Here is a 21,095-nt window from a genome sequence, read left to right as displayed (position 1 = left end):
TTAGGCTAGGGCACCCCTAGTCTTAGGCTAGGGCACCCCTAGGCTTAGGCTAAGGCTAGGGCTCCTCTAGCCTAAGGCTGGGGCACCACTAGGCTCAGGCTAGGGCACCCCTAGGCTTAAGCTAAGGCTAGGGGACCCCTAGGTTTAGGCTAAGGCACCCCTAGGCTTAGGCTAGGGCACCCCTAGGCTTAGGCTAATGCTAGGCGACCCCTAGGCTTAGGCTAAGGCACCCCGAGGCTTAGGCTAGGGCACCCCTAGGCTTAGGCTAGAGCACCCCTAGGCTTAGGCTAGGGCACCCCTTGGTTTAGGCTAAGTTTAGGGCTCCCCTAGCCTAAGGCTAGGGCACCCGTAGGCTTAGGCTAGGGCACCCCTAGGCTTAGGCTAGGGCACCCCAAGGCTCAGGCTAAGGCACACCTACACCTTGGCTAGCGCACCCCTAGGCTTAGGCTATGGCACCCGTAGGCTTAGGCTAGGACACCCCTTGTTTAGGCTAAGGCTAGGGCTCCCCTAGCCTAAGGCTAGGGCACCGCTAGACTTAGGCTAGGGCGAACCTAGGCTTAGGCTAGGGCACCCCTAGGCTTAGGCTAAGGCTAGGGCTCCCTTAGTCTAAGGCTAGGGCACCCTTAGGCTTAGACTAGGGCACCCCTAGGCTTAGGCTAGGGCACCCCTAGGCTTAGGTAGTGAACCCCTAGGCTTAGGTTAGGGCATCCCTATGCTTAGGCTAGGCACCCCTAGACTTAGGCTAGGGCACCCCTAGGCTTAGGCTGGGGCACCCCTAGGCTTAGGCTAAGGCTAGGGCTCCCCTAGCCTAAGGCTAGGGTACCCCTAGGCTTAGGCTAGGGCACCCCTAGACTTAGGCTAGGGCACCTCTAGGCTTAGGCTTGGCCACCCCTAGGCTTAGGCTAAGGCTAGGGCTCCTCTAGCCTAATGCTAGGTCCTCCCTAGGCTTGGGCTAGGGCACCCCTAAGCTTAGGCTAGGGCACCCCTAGGCTTAGGCGAGGGCACCCCTAGGCTTAGGCTAAGGCTAGGGCTCAGCTAGCCTAAGGCTAGGGCACCCCTAGGATTAGGCTAGGGCACCCCTAGGCTTAGGCTAGGGCACATCTAGGCTTAGGCTAGGGCACCCCTAGGCTTAGGCTAAGGCTAGGGCTCCACTAGACTAAGGCTAGGGCACCCCATAGCCTTAGGCTTGGGCACCCCTAGGCTTAGGCTAGGGCACCCCTAAGCTTAGGCTAGGGCACCCCTAGGCTTAGGCTAAGGTTAGGGCTCCACTAGCCTAAGGCTAGGGCACCCCTCGGCTTAGGCTAGGGCACCCCTAGGCTTAGGATAGGGCACCACTAGGCTTAGGATAGGGCACACCTAGGCTTAGGCTAAGGCTAGGGCTCCCCTAGCCTAAGGCTAGGGCACACCTAGGCTTAGGATAGGGCACCCCTAGGCTTAGGCTAGGGCACCCCTAGTCTTAGGCTAGGGCACCCCTAGACTTAGGCTAAGGCTAGGGCTCCCCTAGCTTAACCCTAGGGCACCCCTAGGCATAGGCTAGGGCACCCCAAAGCTTAGGCTAGGGCACCCCTAAGCTTAGGCTAGGGCACCCCTAGTCTTAGGCTAGGGCACCCCTAGTCTTAGGCTAAGGCTAGGGCTCCTCTAGCCTAAGGCTATGGCACCCCTAGGCTTAGGCTAGGGCACCCCTAGGCTTAGGCTAGGGCACCCCTAGGCTTAGGCTAGGGCACCCCTAGGCTTAGGCTTAGTCTAAGGCTCAGCTAGCCTAAGGCTAGGGCAAGTCTAGGCTTAGGCTAAGGCACCCCTAGGCTTAGTGTAGGGCACCCCAAGGCTTAGGGTAGGGCACCCCTAGGCTTAGGCTAAGGCTAGTGTTCCCCTAGTCTAAGTCTAGGGCACCACTAGGGTTAAGCTAGGGCACCCCTAGGCTTAGGGTAGGGCACCCCTAGGCTTAGGCTAGGACAGCATAGGCTTAGGCTAAGGCTAGGGCTCCTCTAGCCTAAGGCCTGGGCACCCCTAGGCTTAGGCTAGGGCACCCCTAGGCTTAGGCTAGGGCACCCCAAGGCTTAGGCTAGGGCACCCCTAGGCTTAGGCTAAGGCTAGGGCTCCCCTAGCCTAAGGCTAGGGTACCGCTAGGCTTAGGCTAGGGCACCCCTAGACTTAGGCTAGGGCACCTCTAGGCTTAGGCTTGGCCACCCCTAGGCTTAGGCTAAGGCTAGGGCTCCTCTAGCCTAACGATAGGGCATCCCTAGGCTTGGGCTAGGGCACCCCTAGGCTTAGGCTAGGGCACCCCTAAGCTTAGGCTAGGGCACCCCTAGGCTTAGGCTTAGTCTAAGGCTCAGCTAGCCTAAGGCTAGGGCAAGTCTAGGCTTAGGCTAGGGCACCCCTAGGCTTAGTGTAGGGCACCCCAAGGTTTAGGGTAGGGCACCCCTAGGCTTAGGCTAAGGCTAGTGTTCCCCTAGTCTAAGGCTAGGGCACCACTAGGGTTAAGCTAGGGCACCCCTAGGCTTAGGGTAGGGCACCCCTAGGCTTAGGCTAGGACAGCATAGGCTTAGGCTAAGGCTAGGGCTCCTCTAGCCTAAGGCCTGGGCACCCCAAGGCTTAGGCTAGGGCACCCCTAGGCTTAGGCTAGGGCACCCCAAGGCTTAGGCTAGGGCACCCCTAGGCTTAAGCTAGGACACCCCTAGGCTTAGGCTAGGACACCCCTAGGTTTAGGCTAAGGCTAGGGCTCCCCTAGCCTAAGGCTAGGGCACCCTTTGGCTTAGGCTAGAGCACCCCTAGGTATAGGCTTAGGCAAGGGCTCAGCTAGCCTAAGGCTAGGCCAAGCCTAGGCTTAGGCTAGGGCACCCCTAGGCTTAGGGATGGGCACCCATAGGCTTAGGGTAGGGCACCCCTAGGCTTAGGCTAGGGCACGCCTAGGCTTAGACTAGGGCACCCCTAGGCTTAGGCTAAAGCTAGTGCTCCCCTAGCCTAAGGCTAGGGCACCCATAATGTTAGGCTAGGGCACCCCTAGGCTTACTGTAGGGCATCCCTAGGCTTAGGCTAGGGCAGCCATAGGCTTAGGCTAAGGCTAGGGCTCCTCTATCCTAAGGCCTGAGCACCCCTAGGCTTAGGCTGGGGCACCCCTAGGCTTAGGCTAGGGCAACCCTAGGCTTAGGCTAAGGCTAGGTCACCCCAAGGCTTAGGCTAAGGCACCACTAGGCTTAAGCTAGGTCACCCCTAGGGTTAGGCTAGGGCACTCCTATGCTTAGGCTAGTGCACCCCTAGGCTGAGGCTAGGGCACCCATAGGCTTAGGCTAAGGCTAGGGCTCCCCTTGCCTAAGGCTAGGGCACCCCTAGGCTTCGGCTAGGGCAGACCTAGGCTTAAGCTAGGGCACCCATAGGCTTAGGCTAAGGTTAGGACTCCCCTATCCTGTGGCTAGGGCACCCCTAGGCTTTGGCTAAGGCACTCCTAGGCTTAGGTTAGGGTACCCCTAGGATGAGGCTAAGGCTAGGGCTCCCCTAACCTAACCCTAGGGCACCCCTAGGCTTAGGCTAGGGGAGCCCTAGGCTTAGGCTAGGGCACCCTTAAGCTTAGGCTAGGGCACCCCTAGTCTTAGGCTAGGGCACCCTTAGGCTTAGGCTAAGGCTAGGGCTCCCCTAGGCTTAGGCTAGGGTACCCCTACGCTTAGGCTAGGGCACCCCAAGGCTCAGGCTAGGGCACCCCTACACTTAGGCTAGGGCACCCCTAGGCTTAGGCTAGGGCACCCCTAGGCTTTGGCTAGGACACCCCATGGTTTAAGCTAAGGCTAGGGCTCCCCTAGCCTAAGGCTAGGGCACCGCTAGACTTAGGCTAGGGCGAACCTAGGCTTAGGCTATGGCACCCCTAGGCTTAGGCTAAGGCTAGGGCTACCTTAGTCTAAGGCTAGGGCACCGTTAGGCTTAGACTAGGGCACCCATAGGCTTAGGCTAGGGCACCACTAGGCTTAGGCTAAGGCGAGGATTCCCCTAGCCTAAGGCTAGGGGACCACTAAGCTTAGGCTAGGGCACACCTAATATTAGGCTAGGGCAACACTAGGCTTAGGCTAGGGCACCCGTAGGCTTAGGCTAGGGCACCCCAAGGCTTAGGCTAGGGCACCCCTAGGCTTAGGCTAGGACACCCGTAGGCTTAGGGTAGGGCATCCTTAGTCTTAGGATAGGGCACCCCTAGGCTTAGGCTAAGGCTAGGGCTCCACTAGACTAAGGCTAGGGCACCCTTAGCCTAAGGCTAGGGCACCCCTAGGCTTAGGCTAGGGCACCCCTAGGCTTAGGCTAGGGCATCTATTGGCTTAGGATAGGACACCCCTAGGCTTAGGCTAAGGCTAGGGCTCCACTAGACTAAGGCTAGGGCACCCTTAGCCTTAGGCTAGGGCACCTCTGGGCTTTGGCTAGGGTACCCCTAGCCTTAGGCTAGGGCACACCTAGGATTAGGCTAGGACACCACTAGGCTTAGGCTAGGGCACCCCCTAGGCTTAGGCTAAGGCTAGGGCCCCGAGCCTAAGGCTAGGGCACCCCTAGGCTTAGGCTAGGGCACCCCTAGGCTTAGGCTAGGGCACCCCTAAGCTTAGGCTAGGGCACCCCTAAGCTTTGGCTAGGGCACCCCTAGGCTTAGGCTAGGGCACCCCTAACCTTAGGCTAGGGCATCCCTAGTCTTAGGCTAGGGCACCTCTAGGCTTAGGCTAAGGCTAGGGCTCCCCTAGCCTTAGGCTAAGGCACCACTAGGCTTAGGCTAGGGCACCCCTAGGCGTAGGCTAGGGTACTCCTAGGCTTAGGCTAGGGCACCGCTAGGCTTAGGCGAGGGCACCCCTAGGCTTAGGCTAAAGCTAGGGCTCCCCTAGCCTAAGGCTAGGGCACCCCTGCCTTAGGCTACGGCACCCGTAAGCTTAGGCTAGGGCACCCCTAGGCTTAGGTAGGGAACCCCTAGGCTTAGGTTAGGGCACCCCTATGCTTAGGCTAGGCACCCCTAGACTTAGGCAGGGCACCCCTAGGCTTATGCTGGGGCACCCCTAGGCTTAGGCTAAGGCTAGGACTCGCCTAGCCTAAGGCTAGGGTACCACTAGGCTTAGGCTAGGGCACCCCTTGGCTTAGGCTAGGGCACCACTAGGCTTAGGCTAAGGCTAGGGCTCCTCTAGCCTAACGCTAGGGCATCCCTAGCCTGGGCTAGAGCACCCCTAGGTTTAGGCTAGGGCACCCCTAGTCTTAGGCTAGGGCACCCCAAAGCTTCAGCTAAGGCGAGGACTCCCCTAGCCTAAGGCTAGGGTACCCCTAGGCTTAGGCTAGGGCACCCCAAGGCTTCGGCTAAGGCGAGGATTCCCCTAGCCTAAGGCTAGGGTACCCCTACGCTTAGGCTAGGGCACCCCTAGACTTAGGTTAGGGCACCCCTAGGCTTAGGCTAGGGCACCCCTAGGCTTAGACTAGGGCACCCCTAGGCTTAGGCTAGGGCACCCCTTGGCTTAGGCTAGGGCTCCCCTAGGCTTACACTAAGGTTAGGGCTCCCCTAGCCTAAGGCTAGGTCACCCCTAGGCTTAGGCTAGGGAACCCCTAGGTTTAGGCAGGGCGCCCCAAGGCTTACGCTAAGGCTGGGGCTCCCCTATCCTAAGGTTTGGGCACCCCTAGGCTTAGGCTAGGGCACCTCTAGGCTTAGGCTAGGACACCCGTAGGCTTAGGCTAGAGCACCCCATGGCTTAGGATAGGGCACCCCTAGGTGTAGGCTAAGGCTAGGGCACCCCTAGGGTTAGGCTAGGGCACCCCTAGGCTTAGGATAGGGCACCACTTGGCTTAGGCTAGGGCACCTCTAGGCTTAGGCTAAGGCTAGGGCTCCCCTAGCCTAAGGCTATGGCCACCGCTAGGCTTAGGCTAGGGCACCCGTAGGCTTAGGCTTAGGCTAGGGCTCAGCTAGCCTAATGCTAGGGCAAGCCTAGGCTTAGGCTAGGGCACCCCCAGGCTTAGGGTAGGGCACCCCTCGGCTTAGGCTAGGGCACGCCTAGGCTTAGACTAGGGCACCCCTAGGCTTAGGCTAAGGCTAGTGCTCCCCTAGCCTAAGGCTAGGGCACCCCTAGGGTTAGGCTAGGGCACCCCTAGTCTTAGGCTAGGGCAACCCTAGGTTTAGGCTAGGGCAGCCATAGGCTTAGCCTAAGGCTAGGGCTCCTCTATCCTAATGCCTGGGCACCCCTAGGCTTAGGCTAGGGCACCCCTAGGCTTAGGCTAGGGCACCCCTAGGCTTAGGCTAGGGCACCCCTAGACTTAGGCTAAAGCTAGGGGACCCCTAGGCTTAGGCTAAGGCACCCCTAGGTTTTGGCTAAGGCTAGGTCACCCTTCGGCTTAGGCTAGGGCACGCCTAGGCTTAGACTAGGGCACCCCTAGGATTAGGCTAAGGCTAGTACTCCCTATGCCTAAGGCTAGGCCACCCCTAGGGTTAGGCTAGGGCACCCCTAGGCTTAGGCTAGGGCACCCCTAGGCTTAGGCTAGGGCACCCCTAGGCTGAGGCTAGGGCACCCCACGCTTAGGCTAGGGCACCCCTAGGCTTAAGCTAAGGCACCCGTAGGATTAGGCAAAGGCTAGGGCTCCCCTATCCTAAGGCTAGGACACCCCTAGGCTTTGGCTAAGGCATTCCTAGGCTTAGGTTAGGGCACACTTAGGATTAGGCTAAGGCTTGGGCTCCCCTAACCTAACCCTAGGGCACCCCAAGGCTTAGGCTAGGGGACCCCTAAGCTTAGGCTAGGGCTCCCCAAGGCTTAGGCTAGGGCACCCCTAGGCTTAGGCTAGGGCACCCCTAGGATTAGGCTAAGGCAGGGCTCCCCTAGCCTAAGGCTAGGGCATCCCTAGGGTTAGGTTAGGGGACCCTTAGGCTTAGGCTAGGGCACCCCTAAGCTTAGGCTAGGGCACCCCTAGTCTTAGGCTAGAGCACCCCTAGGCTTAGGCTAGGGCACCCCTTGGTTTAGGCTAAGGTTAGGGCTCCCCTAGCCTAAGGCTAGGGCACCCGTAGGCTTAGGCTAGGGCACCCCTAGGCTTAGGCTAGGGCACCCCAAGGCTCAGGCTAAGGCACCCCTACACCTTGGCTAGCGCACCCCTAGGCTTAGGCTATGGCACCCGTAGGCTTAGGCTAGGACACCCCTTGTTTAGGCTAAGGCTAGGGCTCCCCTAGCCTAAGGCTAGGGCACCGCTAGACTTAGGCTAGGGCGAACCTAGGCTTAGGCTAGGGCACCCCTAGGCTTAGGCTAAGGCTAGGGCTCCCTTAGTCTAAGGCTAGGGCACCCTTAGGCTTAGACTAGGGCACCCCTAGGCTTAGGCTAGGGCACCCCTAGGCTTAGGTAGTGAACCCCTAGGCTTAGGTTAGGGCATCCCTATGCTTAGGCTAGGCACCCCTAGACTTAGGCTAGGGCACCCCTAGGCTTAGGCTGGGGCACCCCTAGGCTTAGGCTAAGGCTAGGGCTCCCCTAGCCTAAGGCTAGGGTACCCCTAGGCTTAGGCTAGGGCACCCCTAGACTTAGGCTAGGGCACCTCTAGGCTTAGGCTTGGCCACCCCTAGGCTTAGGCTAAGGCTAGGGCTCCTCTAGCCTAATGCTAGGTCCTCCCTAGGCTTGGGCTAGGGCACCCCTAGGCTTAGGCTAGGGCACCCCTAGGCTTAGGCGAGGGCACCCCTAGGCTTAGGCTAAGGCTAGGGCTCAGCTAGCCTAAGGCTAGGGCACCCCTAGAATTAGGCTAGGGCACCCCTAGGCTTAGGCTAGGGCACATCTAGGTTTAGGCTAGGGCACCCCTAGGCTTAGGCTAAGGCTAGGGCTCCACTAGACTAAGGCTAGGGCACCCCATAGCCTTAGGCTTGGGCACCCCTAGGCTTAGGCTAGGGCACCCCTAAGCTTAGGCTAGGGCACCCCTAGGCTTAGGCTAAGGTTAGGGCTCCACTAGCCTAAGGCTAGGGCACCCCTCGGCTTAGGCTAGGGCACCCCTAGGCTTAGGCTAGGGCACCCCTAAGCTTAGGCAAGGGCACCCTTAGCCTTAGGCTTGGGCACCCCTAGGCTTAGGATAGGGCACCACTAGGCTTAGGATAGGGCACACCTAGGCTTAGGCTAAGGCTAGGGCTCCCCTAGCCTAAGGCTAGGGCACACCTAGGCTTAGGATAGGGAACCCCTAGGCTTAGGCTAGGGCACCCCTAGTCTTAGGCTAGGGCACCCCTAGACTTAGGCTAAGGCTAGGGCTCCCCTAGCCTAACCCTAGGGCACCCCTAGGCTTAGGCTAGGGCACCCCAAAGCTTAGGCTAGGGCACCCCTAAGCTTAGGCTAGGGCACCCCTAGTCTTAGGCTAGGGCACCCCTAGTCTTAGGCTAAGGCTAGGGCTCCTCTAGCCTAAGGCAATGGCACCCCTAGGCTTAGGCTAGGGCACCCCTAGGCTTAGGCTAGGGCACCCCTAGGCTTAGGCTAGGGCACCCCTAGGCTTAGGCTTAGTCTAAGGCTCAGCTAGCCTAAGGCTAGGGCAAGTCTAGGCTTAGGCTAGGGCACCCCTAGGCTTAGTGTAGGGCACCCCAAGGCTTAGGGTAGGGCACCCCTAGGCTTAGGCTAAGGCTAGTGTTCCCCTAGTCTAAGTCTAGGGCACCACTAGGGTTAAGCTAGGGCACCCCTAGGCTTAGGGTAGGGCACCCCTAGGCTTAGGCTAGGACAGCATAGGCTTAGGCTAAGGCTAGGGCTCCTCTAGCCTAAGGCCTGGGCACCCCTAGGCTTAGGCTAGGGCACCCCTAGGCTTAGGCTAGGGCACCCCAAGGCTTAGGCTAGGGCACCCCTAGGCTTAGGCTAAGGCTAGGGCTCCCCTAGCCTAAGGCTAGGGTACCGCTAGGCTTAGGCTAGGGCACCCCTAGACTTAGGCTAGGGCACCTCTAGGCTTAGGCTTGGCCACCCCTAGGCTTAGGCTAAGGCTAGGGCTCCTCTAGCCTAACGATAGGGCATCCCTAGGCTTGGGCTAGGGCACCCCTAGGCTTAGGCTAGGGCACCTCTAGGCTTAGGCGAGGGCACCCCTAGGCTTAGGCTAAGGCTAGGGCTCAGCTAGCCTAAGGCTAGGGCACCCCTAGGCTTAGGCTAGGGCACCCCTAGGCTTAGGCTAGGGCACCCATAGGCTTAGGCTTAGTCTAAGGCTCAGCTAGCCTAAGGCTAGGGCAAGTCTAGGCTTAGGCTAGGGCACCCCTAGGCTTAGTGTAGGGCACCCCATGGTTTAGGGTAGGGCACCCCTAGGCTTAGGCTAAGGCTAGTGTTCCCCTAGTCTAAGGCTAGGGCACCACTAGGGTTAAGCTAGGGCACCCCTAGGCTTAGGGTAGGGCACCCCTAGGCTTAGGCTAGGACAGCATAGGCTTAGGCTAAGGCTAGGGCTCCTCTAGCCTAAGGCCTGGGCACCCCAAGGCTTAGGCTAGGGCACCCCTAGGCTTAGGCTAGGGCACCCCAAGGCTTAGGCTAGGGCACCCCTAGGCTTAAGCTAGGACACCCCTAGGCTTAGGCTAGGACACCCCTAGGTTTAGGCTAAGGCTAGGGCTCCCCTAGCCTAAGGCTAGGGCACCCTTTGGCTTAGGCTAGAGCACCCCTAGGTATAGGCTTAGGCAAGGGCTCAGCTAGCCTAAGGCTAGGCCAAGCCTAGGCTTAGGCTAGGGCACCCCTAGGCTTAGGGATGGGCACCCATAGGCTTAGGGTAGGGCACCCCTAGGCTTAGGCTAGGGCACGCCTAGGCTTAGACTAGGGCACCCCTAGGCTTAGGCTAAAGCTAGTGCTCCCCTAGCCTAAGGCTAGGGCACCCATAATGTTAGGCTAGGGCACCCCTAGGCTTACTGTAGGGCATCCCTAGGCTTAGGCTAGGGCAGCCATAGGCTTAGGCTAAGGCTAGGGCTCCTCTATCCTAAGGCCTGAGCACCCCTAGGCTTAGGCTGGGGCACCCCTAGGCTTAGGCTAGGGCAACCCTAGGCTTAGGCTAAGGCTAGGTCACCCCAAGGCTTAGGCTAAGGCACCACTAGGCTTAAGCTAGGTCACTCCTAGGGTTAGGCTAGGGCACTCCTATGCTTAGGCTAGTGCACCCCTAGGCTGAGGCTAGGGCACCCATAGGCTTAGGCTAAGGCTAGGGCTCCCCTTGCCTAAGGCTAGGGCACCCCTAGGCTTCGGCTAGGGCAGACCTAGGCTTAAGCTAGGGCACCCATAGGCTTAGGCTAAGGTTAGGACTCCCCTATCCTGTGGCTAGGGCACCCCTAGGCTTTGGCTAAGGCACTCCTAGGCTTAGGTTAGGGTACCCCTAGGATGAGGCTAAGGCTAGGGCTCCCCTAACCTAACCCTAGGGCACCCCTAGGCTTAGGCTAGGGGAGCCCTAGGCTTAGGCTAGGGCACCCTTAAGCTTAGGCTAGGGCACCCCTAGTCTTAGGCTAGGGCACCCCTAGGCTTAGGCTAAGGCTAGGGCTCCCCTAGCCTAAGGCTAGGGCACCACTAGGCTTAGGCTAGGGCACCCTTAGGCTTAGGTTATGGCACCCCTAAGCTTAGGCTAGGGCACCCTAGGCTTAGGCTAGGGCTCCCCTAGGCTAAGGCTAGGGCACCCCTAGCCTTAGGCTAGGGCAACCCTAGGCTTAGGCTAAGGCTAGTGCTACCTTAGCCTAAGGCTAGGGCACCCCTTGGGTTAGGCTAGGGTACCCCTAGGCTTAGGCTAGGGCAGCCCTAGGCTTAGGTTATGGCACCCCTAAACTTAGGCTAAGGCACCCCTAGGCTCAGGCTAGGGCTCCCCTAGGCTTAGGCTAGGGCACCCCTAGGCTTAGGCTAGGGTACCCCTAGGCTTATGCTAAGGCTAGGGCTCCCCTAGCCTAACCCTAGGGCACCCCTAGGCTTAGGCTAGGGCACCCCTAAGCTTAGGCAAGGGCACCCTTAGCCTTAGGCTTGGGCACCCCTAGGCTTAGGATAGGGCACCACTAGGCTTAGGATAGGGCACACCTAGGCTTAGGCTAAGGCTAGGGCTCCCCTAGCCTAAGGCTAGGGCACACCTAGGCTTAGGATAGGGAACCCCTAGGCTTAGGCTAGGGCACCCCTAGTCTTAGGCTAGGGCACCCCTAGACTTAGGCTAAGGCTAGGGCTCCCCTAGCCTAACCCTAGGGCACCCCTAGGCTTAGGCTAGGGCACCCCAAAGCTTAGGCTAGGGCACCCCTAAGCTTAGGCTAGGGCACCCCTAGTCTTAGGCTAGGGCACCCCTAGTCTTAGGCTAAGGCTAGGGCTCCTCTAGCCTAAGGCAATGGCACCCCTAGGCTTAGGCTAGGGCACCCCTAGGCTTAGGCTAGGGCACCCCTAGGCTTAGGCTAGGGCACCCCTAGGCTTAGGCTTAGTCTAAGGCTCAGCTAGCCTAAGGCTAGGGCAAGTTTAGGCTTAGGCTAGGGCACCCCTAGGCTTAGTGTAGGGCACCCCAAGGCTTAGGGTAGGGCACCCCTAGGCTTAGGCTAAGGCTAGTGTTCCCCTAGTCTAAGGCTAGGGCACCACTAGGGTTAAGCTAGGGCACCCCTAGGCTTAGGGTAGGGCACCCCTAGGCTTAGGCTAGGACAGCATAGGCTTAGGCTAAGGCTAGGGCTCCTCTAGCCTAAGGCCTGGGCACCCCTAGGCTTAGGCTAGGGCACCCCAAGGCTTAGGCTAGGGCACCCCAAGGCTTAGGCTAGGGCACCCCTAGGCTTAGGCTAAGGCTAGGGCTCCCCTAGCCTAAGCCTAGGGTACCCCTAGGCTTAGGCTAGGGCACCCCTAGACTTAGGCTAGGGCACCTCTAGGCTTAGGCTTGGCCATCCCTAGGCTTAGGCTAAGGCTAGGGCTCCTCTAGCCTAACGCTAGGGCATCCCTAGGCTTGGGCTAGGGCACCCCTAGGCTTAAGCTAGGGCACCCCTAGGCTTAGGCGAGGGCACCCCTAGGCTTAGGCTAAGGCTAGGGCTCAGCTAGCCTAAGGCTTGGGCACCCCTAGGCTTAGGCTAGGGCACCCCTAGGCTTAGGCTAGGGCACCCCTAGGCTTAGGCTTAGTCTAAGGCTCAGCTAGCCTAAGGCTAGGGCAAGTCTAGGCTTAGGCTAGGGCACCCCTAGGCTTAGTGTAGGGCACCCCTAGGCTTAGGCTAAGGCTAGTGTTCCCCTAGTCTAAGGCTAGGGCACCACTAGGGTTAAGCTAGGGCACCCCTAGGCTTAGGGTAGGGCACCCCTAGGCTTAGGCTAGGACAGCATAGGCTTAGACTAAGGCTAGGGCTCCTCTAGCCTAAGGCCTGGGCACCCCTAGGCTTAGGCTAGGGCACCCCTAGGCTTAGGCTAGGGCACCCCAAGGCTTAGGCTAGGGCACCCCTAGGCTTCAGCTAGGACACCCCTAGGCTTAGGCTAGGACACCCCTAGGTTTAGGGTAGGGCACCCCTAGGCTTAGGCTAGGACAGCATAGGCTTAGACTAAGGCTAGGGCTCCCCTAGCCTAAGGCTAGGGCACCCTTTGGCTTAGGCTAGAGCACCCCTAGGCTTAGGCTTAGGCTAGGGCTCAGCTAGCCTAAGGCTAGGCCAAGCCTAGGCTTAGGCTAGGGCACCCCTAGGCTTAGGGATGGGCACCCATAGGCTTAGGGTAGGGCACCCCTAGGCTTAGGCTAGGGCACGCCTAGGCTTAGACTAGGGCACCCCTAGGCTTAGGCTAAAGCTAGTGCTCCCCTAGCCTAAGGCTAGGGCACCCATAGTGTTAGGCTAGCGCACCCCTAGGCTTACTGTAGGGCAACCCTAGGCTTAGGCTAGGGCAGCCATAGGCTTAGGCTAAGGCTAGGGCTCCTCTATCCTAAGGCCTGGGCACCCCTAGGCTTAGGCTGGGGCACCCCTAGGCTTAGGCTAGGGCAACCCTAGGCTTAGGCTAAGGCTAGGTCACCCCAAGGCTTAGGCTAAGGCACCACTAGGCTTAAGCTAGGTCACCCCTAGGGTTAGGCTAGGGCACTCCTATGCTTAGGCTAGTGCACCCCTAGGCTGAGGCTAGGGCACCCATAGGCTTAGGCTAAGGCTAGGGCTCCCCTTGCCTAAGGCTAGGGCACCCCTAGGCTTCGGCTAGGGCAGACCTAGGCTTAAGCTAGGGCACCCATAGGCTTAGGCTAAGGTTAGGACTCCCCTATCCTGTGGCGAGGGCACCCCTAGGCTTTGGCTAAGGCACTCCGAGGCTTAGGTTAGGGTACCCCTAGGATGAGGCTAAGGCTAGGGCTCCCCTAGCCTAACCCTAGGGCACCCCTAGGCTTAGGCTAGGGGAGCCCTAGGCTTATGCTAGGGCACCCCTAAGCTTAGGCTAGGGCACCCCTAGTCTTAGGCTAGGGCACCCCTAGGCTTAGGCTATGGCTAGTGCTCCCCTAGCCTAAGGCTAGGGCACCCCTTGGGTTAGGCTAGGGTACCCCTAGGCTTAGGCTAGGGCAGCCCTAGGCTTAGGTTATGGCACCCCGAAACTTAGGCTAGGGCACCCCTAGGTTCAGGCTAGGTCTCCCCTAGGCTTAGGCTATGGCACCCCTAGGCTTAGGCTAGGGTACCCCTAGGCTTATGCTAAGGCTAGGGCTCCCCTAGCCTAACCCAAGGGCACCCCTAGGCTTAGGCTAGGGGACCCCTAGGCTTAGGCTAGGGCACCCCTAAGCTTAGGCAAGGGCACCCGTAGCCTTAGGCTTGGGCACCCCTAGGCTTAGGCTAGGGCACCGCTAGGCTTAGGCTAAGGCTAGGGCTCCCCTAGCCTAAGGATAGGGCACCACTAGGCTCAGGCTAGGGCATCCCTAAGCTTAGGCTATGGCACCCCTAGGCTTAGGCTAAGGCTAGGGTTCCCCTAGCCTAAGGCGAGGGCACCCGTATGCTTAGGATAGGGCACGCCTAGGCTTAGGCTAGGGAACCCCTAGGCTTAGGGATGGGCACCCATAGGCTTAGGCTAGGGCACCCCTAGGCTTAGGTAGGGAACCCCTAGGCTTAGGTTAGGGCACCCCTATGCTTAGGCTAGGCACCCCTGGACTTAGGCAGGGCACCCCTAGGCTTATGCTGGGGCACCCCTTGGCTTAGGCTAAGGCTAGGACTCGCCTAGCCTAAGGCTAGGGTACCACTAGGCTTAGGCTAGGGCACCCCTTGGCTTAGGCTAGGGCACCACTAGGCTTAGGCTAAGGCTAGGGCTCCTCTAGCCTAACGCTAGGGCATCCCTAGCCTGGGCTAGGGCACCCCTAGGTTTAGGCTAGGGCACCCCTACTCTTAGGCTAGGGCACCCCAAAGCTTCGACTAAGGTGAGGACTCCCCTAGCCTAAGGCTAGGGTACCCCTAGGCTTAGGCTAGGGCACCCCAAGGCTTCGGCTAAGGCGAGGATTCCCCTAGCCTAAGCCTAGGGTACCCCTAGGCTTAGGCTAGGGCACCCCTAGGCTTAGACTAGGGCACCCCTAGGCTTAGGCTAGGGCACCCCTAGGCTTAGGCTAGGGCTCCCCTAGGCTTAGGCTAGGGCACCCCTAGGCTTAGACTAGGGCACCCCTAGGCTTAGGCTAGGGCACCCCTAGGCTTAGGCTAGGGCTCCCCTAGGCTTACACTAAGGTTAGGGCTCCCCTAGCCTAAGGCTAGGTCACCCCTAGGCTTAGGCTAGGGAACCCCTAGGTTTAGGCAGGGCGCCCCAAGGCTTACGCTAAGGCTGGGGCTCCCCTATCCTAAGGTTAGGGCACCCCTAGGCTTAGGCTAGGGCACCTCTAGGCTTAGGCTAGGACACCCGTAGGCTTAGGCTAGAGCACCCCATGGCTTAGGATAGGGCACCCCTAGGTGTAGGCTAAGGCTAGGGCACCCCTAGGCTTAGGCTAGGGCACCCCTAGGCTTAGGATAGGGCACCACTTGGCTTAGGCTAGGGCACCTCTAGGCTTAGGCTAAGGCTAGGGATCCCCTAGCCTAAGGCTATGGCCACCCCTAGGCTTAGGATAGGGCACCCCTAAGCTTACGCTAGGGCACCCCTAGTCTTAGGCTAGGGCACCCCTAGGCTTAGGCTAAGGCTAGGGCTCCTCCAGCCTAAGGCTATGGCACCCCTAGGCTTAGGCTAGGGCACCCCTAGGCTTAGGCTAGGGCACCCGTAGGCTTAGGCTTAGGCTAGGGCTCAGCTAGCCTAATGCTAGGGCAAGCCTAGGCTTAGGCTAGGGCACCCCCAGGCTTAGGGTAGGGCACCCCTAAGCTTAGGCTAGGGCACCCCTAGGCTTAGGCTAAGGCTAGTGCTCCCCTAGCCTAAGGCTAGGGCACCCCTAGGGTTAGGCTAGGGCACCCCTAGTCTTAGGCTAGGGCAACCCTAGGTTTAGGCTAGGGCAGCCATAGGCTTAGCCTAAGGCTAGGGCTCCTCTATCCTAAGGCCTGGGCACCCCTAGGCTTAGGCTAGGGCACCCCTAGGCTTAGGCTAGGGCACCCCTAGGCTTAGGCTAGGGCAACCCTAGACTTAGGCTAAAGCTAGGGGACCCCTAGGCTTAGGCTAAGGCACCCCTAGGTTTAGGCTAAGGCTAGGTCACCCTTCGGCTTAGGCTAGGGCACGCCTAGGCTTAGACTAGGGCACCCCTAGGCTTAGGCTAAGGCTAGTGCTCCCTAAGCCTAAGGCTAGGCCACCCCTAGGGTTAGGCTAGGGCACCCCTAGGCTTAGGCTAGGGCACCCCTAGGCTTAGGCTAGGGCACCCCTAGGCTTAGGCTAGGGCACCCTTAGGCTGAGGCTAGGGCACCCCAAGCTTAGGCTAGGGCACCCCTAGGCTTAAGCTAAGGCACCCGTAGGATTAGGCAAAGGCTAGGGCTCCCCTAGCCTAAGGCTAGGGCATCCCTAGGGTTAGGTTAGGGGACCCTTAGGCTTAGGCTAGGGCACCCCTAAGCTTAGGCTAGGGCACCCCTAGTCTTAGGCTAGGGCACCCCTAGGCTTAGGCTAAGGCTAGGGCTCCTCTAGCCTAAGGCTGGGGTACCACTAGGCTCAGGCTAGGGCACCCCTAGGCTTAAGCTAAGGCTAGGGGACCCCTAGGTTTAGGCTAAGGCACTCCTAGGCTTAGACTACGGCACCCCTAGGCTTAGGCTAAGGCTAGTGCTCCCCTAGCCTAAGTCTAGGGCACCCCTAGGGTTAGGCTAGGGCACCCCTAGTCTTAGGCTAGGGCAACCCTAGGTTTAGGCTAGGGCAGCCATAGGCTTAGCCTAAGGCTAGGGCTCCTCTATCCTAAGGCCTGGGCACCCCTAGGCTTAGGCTAGGGCTCCCCTAGGCTTAGGCTAGGGCACCCCTAGGTTTAGGCTAGGGCACCCCTAGACTTAGGCTAAAGCTAGGGGACCCCTAGGCTTAGGCTAAGGCACCCCTAGGTTTAGGCTAAGGCTAGGTCACCCTTCGGCTTAGGCTAGGGCACGCCTAGGCTTAGACTAGGGCACCCCTAGGCTTAGGCTAAGGCTAGTGCTCCCTAAGCCTAAGGCTAGGCCACCCCTAGGGTTAGGCTAGGGCACCCCTAGGCTTAGGCTAGGGCACCCCTAGGCTTAGGATAGGGCAACCCTAGGCTTAGGCTAGTGCACCCCTAGGCTTAGGCTAGGGCACCCCTAGGCTGAGGCTAGGGCACCCCAAGCTTAGGCTAGGGCACCCCTAGGCTTAAGCTAAGGCACCCGTAGGATTAGGCAAAGGCTAGGGCTCCCCTATCCTAAGGCTAGGACACCCCTAGGCTTTGGCTAAGGCATTCCTAGGCTTAGGTTAGGGCACACTTAGGATTAGGCTAAGGCTTGGGCTCCCCTAACCTAACCCTAGAGCACCCCAAGGCTTAGGCTAGGGGACCCCTAAGCTTAGGCTAGGGCTCCCCTAGGCTTAGGCTAGGGCACCCATAGGCTTAGGCTAGGGCACCCCTAGGATTAGGCTAAGGCTAGGGCTCCCCTAGGGTTAGGTTAGGGGACCCTTAGGATTAGGGTAGGGCACCCCTAAGCTTAGGCTAGGGCACCCCTAGTCTTAGGCTAGGGCACCCCTAGGCTTAGGCTAAGGCTAGGGCTCCTCTAGCCTAAGGCTGGGGCACCACTAGGCTCAGGCTAGGGCACCCCTAGGCTTAAGCTAAGGCTAGGGGACCCCTAGGTTTAGGCTAAGGCACCCCTAGGCTTAGGCTAGGGCACCCCTAGGCTTAGGCTAATGCTAGGCGACCCCTAGGCTTAGGCTAAGGCACCCCGAGGCTTAGGCTAGGGCACCCCTAGGCTTAGGCTAGAGCACCCCTAGGCTTAGGCTAGGGCACCCCTTGGTTTAGGCTAAGGTTAGGGCTCCCCTAGCCTAAGGCTAGGGCACCCGTAGGCTTAGGCTAGGGCACCCCTAGGCTTAGGCTAGGGCACCCCAAGGCTCAGGCTAAGGCACCCCTACACCTTGGCTAGCGCACCCCTAGGCTTAGGCTAGGGCACCCGTAGGCTTAGGCTAGGACACCCCTTGTTTAGGCTAAGGCTAGGGCTCCCCTAGCCTAAGGCTAGGGCACCGCTAGACTTAGGCTAGGGCGAACCTAGGCTTAGGCTAGGGCACCCCTAGGCTTAGGCTAAGGCTAGGGCTCCCTTAGTCTAAGGCTAGGGCACCCTTAGGCTTAGACTAGGGCACCCCTAGGCTTAGGCTAGGGCACCCCTAGGCTTAGGTAATGAACCCCTAGGCTTAGGTTAGGGCATCCCTATGCTTAGGCTAGGCACCCCTAGACTTAGGCTAGGGCACCCCTAGGCTTAGGCTGGGGCACCCCTAGGCTTAGGCTAAGGCTAGGGCTCCCCTAGCCTAAGGCTAGGGTACCCCTAGGCTTAGGCTAGGGCACCCCTCGACTTAGGCTAGGGTACCTCTAGGCTTAGGCTTGGCCACCCCTAGGCTTAGGCTAAGGCTAGGGCTCCTCTATCCTAACGCTAGGGCATCCCTAGGCTTGGGCTAGGGCACCCCTAGGCTTAGGCTAGGGCACCCCTAGGCTTAGGCGAGGGCACCCCTAGGCTTAGGCTAAGGCTAGGGCTCCACTAGACTAAGGCTAGGGCACCCCATAGCCTTAGGCTTGGGCACCCCTAGGCTTAGGCTAGGGCACCCCTAAGCTTAGGCTAGGGCACCCCTAGGCTTAGGCTAAGGTTAGGGCTCCACTAGCCTAAGGCTAGGGCACCCCTCGGCTTAGGCTAGGGCACCCCTAGGCTTAGGATAGGGCACCACTAGGCTTAGGATAGGGCACACCTAGGCTTAGGCTAAGGCTAGGGCTCCCCTAGCCTAAGGCTAGGGCACACCTAGGCTTAGGATAGGGCACCCCTAGGCTTAGGCTAGGGCACCCCTAGTCTTAGGGTAGGGTACCCCTAGACTTAGGCTAAGGCTAGGGCTCCCCTAGCCTCACTCTAGGGCACCCCTAGGCTTAGGCTAGGGCACCCCAAAGCTTAGGCTAGGGCACCCCTAGTCTTAGGCTAGGGCACCCCTAGGCTTAGGCTAGGGCACCCCTAGGCTTAGGCTTAGTCTAAGGCTCAGCTAGCCTAAGGCTAGGGCAAGTCTAGGCTTAGGCTAGGGCACCCCTAGGCTTAGTGTAGGGCACCCCAAGGCTTAGGGTAGGGCACCCCTAGGCTTAGGCTAAGGCTAGTGTTCCCCTAGTCTAAGGCTAGGGCAAACTAGGGTTAAGCTAGGGCACCCCTAGGCTTAGGGTAGGGCACCCCTAGGCTTAGGCTAGGACAGCATAGGCTTAGGCTAAGGCTAGGGCTCCTCTTGCCTAAGGCCTGGGCACCCCTAGGCTTAGGCTAGGGCACCCCTAGGCTTAGGATAGGGCACCCCAAGGCTTAGGCTAGGGCACCCCTAGGCTTAGGCTAAGGCTAGGGCTCCCCTAGCCTAAGGCTAGGGTACCCCTAGGCTTAGGCTAGGGCACCCCTAGACTTAGGCTAGGGCACCTCTAGGCTTGGGCTTGGCCACCCCTAGGCTTAGGCTAAGGCTAGGGCTCCTCCAGCCTAAGGCTATGGCACCCCTAGGCTTAGGCTAGGGCACCCCTAGGCTTAGGCTAGGGCACCCGTAGGCTTAGGCTTAGGCTAGGCCTCAGCTAGCCTAATGCTAGGGCAAGCCTAGGCTTAGGCTAGGGCACCCCCAGGCTTAGGGTAGGGCACCCCTCGGCTTGGGCTAGGGCACGCCTAGGCTTAGACTAGGGCACCCCTAGGCTTAGGCTAAGGCTAGTGCTCCCCTAGCCTAAGGCTAGGGCACCCCTAGGGTTAGGCTAGGGCACCCCTAGTCTTAGGCTAGGGCAACCCTAGGTTTAGGCTAGGGCAGCCATAGGCTTAGCCTAAGGCTAGGGCTCCTCTATCCTAAGGCCTGGGCACCCCTAGGCTTAGGCTAGGGCACCCCTAGGCTTAGGCTAGGGCACCCCTAGGCTTAGGCTAGGGCACCCCTAGACTTAGGCTAAAGCTAGGGGACCCCTAGGCTTAGGCTAAGGCACCCCTAGGTTTAGGCTAAGGCTAGGTCACCCTTCGGCTTAGGCTAGGGCACGCCTAGGCTTAGACTAGGGCACCCCTAGGCTTAGGCTAAGGCTAGTGCTCCCTAAGCCTAAGGCTAGGCCACCCCTAGGGTTAGGCTAGGGCACCCCTAGGCTTAGGCTAGGGCACCCCTAGGCTTAGGATAGGGCAACCCTAGGCTTAGGCTAGTGCACCCCTAGGCTTAGGCTAGGGCACCCCTAGGCTGAGGCTAGGGCACCCCAAGCTTAGGCTAGGGCACCCCTAGGCTTAAGCTAAGGCACCCGTAGGATTAGGAAAAGGCTAGGGCTCCCCTATCCTAAGGCTAGGACACCCCTAGGCTTTGGCTAAGGCATTCCTAGGCTTAGGTTAGGGCACACTTAGGATTAGGCTAAGGCTTGGGCTCCCCTAACCTAACCCTAGGGCACCCCAAGGCTTAGGCTAGGGGACCCCTAAGCTTAGGCTAGGGCTCCCCTAGGTTTAGGCTAGGGCACCCCTAGTCTTAGGCTAGGGCACCCCTAGGATTAGGCTAAGGCTAGGGCTCCCCTAGCCTAAGGCTAGGGCATCCCTAGGGTTAGGTTAGGGGACCCTTAGGCTTAGGGTAGGGCACCCCTAAGCTTAGGCTAGGGCACCCCTAGTCTTAGGCTAGGGCACCCCTAGGCTTAGGCTAAGGCTAGGGCTCCTCTAGCCTAAGGCTGGGGCACCACTAGGTTCAGGCTAGGGCACCCCTAGGCTTAAGCTAAGGCTAGGGGACCCCTAGGTTTAGGCTAAGGCACCCCTAGGCTTAGGCTAGGGCACCCCTAGGCTTAGGCTAATGCTAGGCGACCCCTAGGCTTAGGCTAAGGCACCCCGAGGCTTAGGCTAGGGCACCCCTAGGCTTAGGCTAGAGCACCTCTAGGCTTAGGCTAGGGCACCCCTTGGTTTAGGCTAAGGTTAGGGCTCCCCTAGCCTAAGGCTAGGGCACCCGTAGGCTTAGGCTAGGGCACCCCTAGTCTTAGGCTAGGACACCCCAAGGCTCAGGCTAAGGCACCCCTACACCTTGGCTAGCGCACCCCTAGGCTTAGGCTAGGGCACCCGTAGGCTTAGGCTAGGACACCCCTTGTTTAGGCTAAGGCTAGGGCTCCCCTAGCCTAAGGCTAGGGCACCGCTAGACTTAGGCTAGGGCGAACCTAGGCTTAGGCTAGGGCACCCCTAGGCTTAGGCTAAGGCTAGGGCTCCCTTAGTCTAAGGCTAGGGCACCCTTAGGCTTAGACTAGGGCACCCCTAGGCTTAGGCTAGGGCACCCCTAGGCTTAGGTAATGAACCCCTAGGCTTAGGTTAGGGCATCCCTATGCTTAGGCTAGGCACCCCTAGACTTAGGCTAGGGCACCCCTAGGCTTAGGCTGGGGCACCCCTAGGCTTAGGCTAAGGCTAGGGCTCCTCCAGCCTAAGGCTATGGCACCACTAGGCTTAGGATAGGGCACACCTAGGCTTAGGCTAAGGCTAGGGCTCCCCTAGCCTAAGGCTAGGGCACACCTAGGCTTAGGATAGGGCACCCCTAGGCTTAGGCTAGGGCACCCCTAGTCTTAGGCTAGGGTACCCCTAGACTTAGGCTAAGGCTAGGGCTCCCCTAGCCTCACTCTAGGGCACCCCTAGGCTTAGGCTAGGGCACCCCAAAGCTTAGGCTAGGGCACCCCTAAGCTTAGGCTAGGGAACCCCTAGTCTTAGGCTAGGG

The sequence above is a fragment of the Tenrec ecaudatus genome, unplaced genomic scaffold (assembly GCF_050624435.1).
Source record: "Tenrec ecaudatus isolate mTenEca1 unplaced genomic scaffold, mTenEca1.hap1 Scaffold_570, whole genome shotgun sequence".
NCBI classification, from domain to species: Eukaryota; Metazoa; Chordata; class Mammalia; order Afrosoricida; family Tenrecidae; genus Tenrec; species Tenrec ecaudatus.
The sequence above is the reverse complement of the archived record's forward strand: the minus strand, read 5'-3'. Positions refer to the sequence as shown.